The sequence below is a fragment of the Mus caroli genome, chromosome 1 (assembly GCF_900094665.2).
Source record: "Mus caroli chromosome 1, CAROLI_EIJ_v1.1, whole genome shotgun sequence".
In the NCBI taxonomy this organism is placed as follows: domain Eukaryota; kingdom Metazoa; phylum Chordata; class Mammalia; order Rodentia; family Muridae; genus Mus; species Mus caroli.
The window spans coordinates 78,813,949-78,819,426 of NC_034570.1; positions in this window are offsets into that span (position 1 = coordinate 78,813,949).

The following is a 5,478-nucleotide window of genomic DNA, read 5'->3' on the forward strand; positions in this document are numbered from 1 at the left end:
CTAGCAGCTTCCTTGGTCTTGGCTAATGGGTGTGTAAGACCTCTAGAGGGGCCTTAGAGGAAGTGGAGAGCTGTGGTGGTGCAAGAAGCCTGTGAGGCTCTAATACTCAGGTGACCACATGGCCAGCTGAGGCCTTGGCCTAAGTATCAATTAGCAAAAGGCAAGAGTTCAGGCCCAAGGCTAGTATTCTAGTGGATGCCCTTAGGCAGAGTACACAGAGGCTCACAGGCTCCCTGATGTCCTTTGGAAAGCATTGAAGTAGACTTGGCTGGAAGGAGAGCCCGCCACATGCAGGACTTTTGCCAAAGCTACTGCTTCCAGAGAAGGGAGAGCGGTTACTGCCAGGCCAGGATCTTCTGAGATGGTAGTGAACAGGCCAGCTGTGTCCAGCTCAGAGCGCTCCACCATGGACCCAGTGGCTCTGATCCAAGTCCTAGGGTTGGAAAGGACAGGGCTGCCACCATTTCTCCCTAGCACAGGTCTTCCCACACCTCTTTTTGTTAGCTGGCTATATTATGTGTAGAGCTTAGTGCAAAACGCATGCCTAGTTCCTAGAAGTTAAAAACTTTTAAGATTGCAACAGTGCAGAGCCCTTTAGAGGAGCCAGCCCCCAGAACAGCAGCAGGAGAGCTAGAAGGGCCAGACAGAGGCTCAGGACTATGTGTGTAGCTGCATCTAAGGACCAGGGAGAGACATGATTTAATCAAAGGTCAAGGGAGAGAGATGGATGCTTGGTTGTGCAGCTAGGTGGCAGGCGGGCCTGAATCTCAAGCCTCGGAGGTTTAGGGAAGTGTCTGGAGCTGACCCTAAGAATGGGGCAACAGATCAGTAGTTCTGAAGCTACTACTTTGGCTTCCTTTGTCTTTGGCTTGGGTCCTGTGGACTGGGAACTCAGTGAAATTCGCCCCTGTACTGTGGGTCTTGATAACTAGTGATATTATTGAGACTCGGGCCAATCACTTCTTCCTGAGCCTTGCCTACTGAGCCAGGGTGTGTGAGGTTTTTGCTTCACTTGCCCAAGGCTGGGCAGGCAGGCCACAGTAACTCAGCAGAAGGAAGGCCAAGGAGCCCCTCAGGGGCATGCTGTCATGCTTTCCATCCCCCTGCACCAGCCCTGACTGAGCCTTGTACCTGATGCTTAAAGGACTAGGGGTATTTCCCCGAGGTAGACTGGAATGTGGGGAGGAGCCACTATGGGGTGGGGGTAGGGAGGGGAGACAAAGGGGAGGTTCCCTGCTGAGTTTGCTCTTTGGTCTGGAAGTGGTGGAAACACACCAGACCCAGAGATACTCAGGCAAGGCTTCTCTGTTAAGACACAGCTCCAGCCAAGAGCAGGGTTAGGCCAGTGGTTCCTAGAACAAAGGAAAGCGGTTACTCTTACAATTAAAAAAAACAAAAAACAAAACTCCAACCATCCCATCCAGGTTATCTGATGGAAGGAAGGGATTCAGAACCAAAATGGGTATTGTCTAGTCTTGACTGGTTTGTGTCCCCGTCCTCCCTGCAAGAGTAACAGATTGTAGAAAGCTCTGGTCCTGACTGGTCAGGGGCTAAGCAGTGTCATGCAGTTCACTAAGCAGCTTTGACTCTCGGGGTTGGGTATATTCTCTGGAGATCGCCTTTATCCTACATCTGAGAGAATGAATGATTGCGGTTCTCCGCTCAAGGCTATGTGCGGGCCCTGGGTCACTGTTTGAATCTTCGGATAGAGGACCAATCAAACAGGCTAACGTCAGATGGGCCTGTCTCTTTTAGGTGGCCCCTTCTGTTTCAAGTTAGGGTGCTCTCTGCAGGCTCTGAACTATCAGAACACAGCAGGGTTCACATCCTGCTAGTCCAAGCAGGACAGGACTCTCTTCCCCAAACTATACTGTGAGATGCTGTTCAAACTGTCCCAGCTGCTGCAGCCCCTGCAGGACCCCCTCTCAGTTGCCATTGACTCTTTCCAGTTTGCCTAAGAATTTGAGTTCCCAGCCTTCTCTATCCAGGCTGTCTCTAGAAAGACACTTATTGCTGGGATTACTTAAGGAAACAGGCATAAAGATAAAGGCCTTTCCTGGAAGATTCTGGCATTTTCACCCTTGTCTTGTTTCCTAGTTGAGAGGTGTGGCCCATCACCAAGGTTGCATGACAAAAGACAACAAGACAAGTCTTAACAGGTTCCTTCCCGAGGCCAATCTCTATTACCCCATGCTGGACTTGATCTCACAATGACTCCACACCTCCTGGTAGCTGGTATTACAGGTGTTAGATAGAGACTGGTGGAGGCTATGTGAAAAAGGAAAGGAAGCAAGCAGAATTGTCCCCCTAGAGGCCAACCACTGCGGAAGCAAGACTGTGTGAGCATGGCCTGGGGGCCTTGGGGGTTTATGAGCTTGTAAAGTGGGGTTGGGATGGAAAGGTCTGGCTGTAGGTCAGTTCCCCCCACCCATCCCCAGTCTCAAAATGGTAGATACCAGCCGGTGGGTATGTGGATCACCTGATCCAAAGCTTCCACAGGTGTTGTGTCGACTCTGCTGTCCAAGTCTGAGAGACTGTCCCACCGGAGGCTTCTGGGTAATTAACCCTTCAACAGGCAAGTTCTACCGTGCCAAACCCGTGCAGTGCTGAGGTAAAGCCAAGGTTTCTTGCAGGCTTAGGCAAGCACTCTACCAACTGAGCTGTCTCTCCAGCTCTCTAAAAGTTTTCCAGTCAGGCTGGAGAGGTGACGCAGTGGTTAAGAGCACTGACTGCTCTTCCTGAGGTCCTGAGTTCAATTCCCAGCAGCCACAAGGTGGTTCACAACCATCTGTAATGAGATCTGATGCCCTCTTCTGGTGTGTGTCTGAAGACAGCGACAGTGTACTCATATAAATAAAAATAAATACATCTTTAAAAAGGAAAAAGTTTTCCAGTAATCAAAAAGTTTCTGAAGGGGTAGAACTCAAAAAACCAGGGAAGGCTGTTTTAATGACCTAATCAGACTGAATGGGGAGACCGAGCAAGTCCTGTCTGCTTGGACTTCTCGCACAACGACCTGTCTTGAGTTAGGACTCCTACTCCCAGACGAAGATTAGGCTCCTCTGTGGTGAGTCTCTCAAGTAGAAGGGGACAAAGTGAACTTTCTAAGTCTTATGGTTTCCTTTGGGTTTCCTTTTCTTCTCCTTTAGTTCAGGGTGACAAAGGGCTGGCACTTACTATCTTCGGGTGGACATTAGTAACAGTAACAACTGCGGAGGAGGGTAGTCACTAGGTCCTGCGCTGGGAACATTTTGCATGTATAATCTATATTACTTTGTCTTTAGTAAAAACAGGTTTACGTTTCCATGTAAACTCTTTTATGTACCCTTGTCAGGGTTGGTGGTGGGGGAACCCATACACACCCTCTTGGCTCTTACTCCCAAATATCTCAGCAGGCACTTCCAACTGTTAGCTCTCGCTCCACACCGGGGCGCTACTGAGCGGACCTGCGCAGTTCGGGGGCTTCTCAGGCCACGCAAGCTGCGGTGAAGCCTGAACTTCAGGCATCTAAGTATCTGCCTCGGTAACACTCAACATGACAGCCATCCTTTACCAAAGAGCAGTTGGCTGTGGGGGACCTGGGTCCAGGGCCTCTGGATGAATTCCATAAACAACCTCAGGCTCTGTTATAAAGTGGCAACTTTTAGGTTTGGGATAACAATCGGTGTGTGTGCTGCGAGGAGGGTTTGCTTACTAGGAACAGAAGGCTTCAACAGCAAGAAGTTCCTGTCCTCAGCTACCAGCTCTGTATTCAAAGGGGACTTGAAAGGAGGCAAAAGGCCATCCCAATGTTACCCAGAGCTGGGCGGCCTCCTCCAGCATATTTGCATAACTAAAGGAGACCACTTAAGGAATCCTGGCTTTCACAAAGGAAACCTGTTCCTAGGTGTAGTACCGGGGAGTCGGGGAAGCTTCTGGAATTCCGTTCAACACTATATTCAAAGGAAGAAATGGAGGTCTCCGAAGGATCCCACAGCTATTGTGTGACAGGGATTGACTGGAGCCCTATGCTCCCAACCCCCACTCCATATCATCTCCCCCGGCATCCCTCCCCTCCGTGTTCCTTACAAACAACGTAGTGGTAAATGTGTTTGCTTCTCTATAAAAGCCTCCAGCGCGCCAAAAACTGTTAGATCCAATGAGTGACAATTGGAGTGGCATTTGGAGAATCTCAGAAGCATAGCATCATAATTATTTAAATATTTTGATGCAAGGGTTTTCTGTTCCCACAAAGCCCTGGCACTTACTGAAATGTCTACTCCAAGTCACATTTACTTCTGAAGTCTCTTCCTACGCGTTTTGTTTAAAAAAAAAAAAAAGTTTATTTCTGGGAGGGGTCGTGTCAGCACGGAGATCAGAGGACAGCTTGCAGGAATAAATTCTTGCCTTTCAGTAAAGTGGGACCTGGGGCTAGAACTCATGTGTCAGGTTAGGTGGGAAGTGCCTTTACTGTCTTTACTGTGGGGGAACAGTGGGGGAACACTGAGGTTGACTTCTCTCCCTTCGGTGGACAAACCAGTTTTCCTCTGTTTGCAATTCAATTCTTCAGCTCTGTGGGGGAAAAAAAAAAAAATGCGGGCTGCTGAACTGCTCCTTTAGCTGCGGGACTATTCTGCCTCGAACCAGTAACTGTTTTCTTATTTAAACAAACACCTAAGCTTGGGAGTGGGTGGAAAGCAACTTTTGCATAAATTTCGGATACAAAACTGGAACTGTAGGAAGCTAGGAGATGGTTAATTCTAAATCAGTAGGTAGTTAAGGAGAGAGAGCTCAGACTGACCTCTGAGTGCTTCCACTATAGATGGGGCTGGGCCCTTGCACAAAAGAAGCCCCCTCCTTTCTGTAGCTTTTTTTAGTATTTATTTATTTATTTATTTATTTATTTATTTATTTTTGGTTTTTCGAGACAGGGTTTCTCTGTATAGCCCTGGCTGTCCTGGAACTCATTCTGTAGAAGAGGCTGGCCTCAAACTCAGAAATCTACCTGCCTCTGCCTCCCGAGTGCTGGGATTAAAGGCATGTGCCACCACGCCCAGTTTTTTCTTTTTTTTTAATTTTTTTTCACTCCTGCAGGCCTCTGAACTAACTACCTACCAACCAGAAGGATAACTCCCTGCCCCATTCCCTGGCCAGCCACAGATAACCCAAAGGGTGGGTTTAGCTAAACTAACTCCTTACCCCTCCCAACTGCTGGTCTCAGATAACCCTCAGGGTGGGCTTGGCCAGCTTTTGAAAGTCCCCACCCCTGTCTTAATCAAGTCCTTGCAGACTTTTAAACCGACCCAATGGGCTAAATGTATCATGCCCAGTCCAACTTAAAGGGAACCCAGCCCTGCACCACACCCTATTAGAAAATATATAAGCCAAGGTGTGGTAGGGCACTCATGCCCAGTCCAACTTAAAGGGAACCCAGCCCTGCACCACACCCTATTAGAAAATATATGGGCTGGTGAGATGGCTCAGTGGGTAAGAGCACCC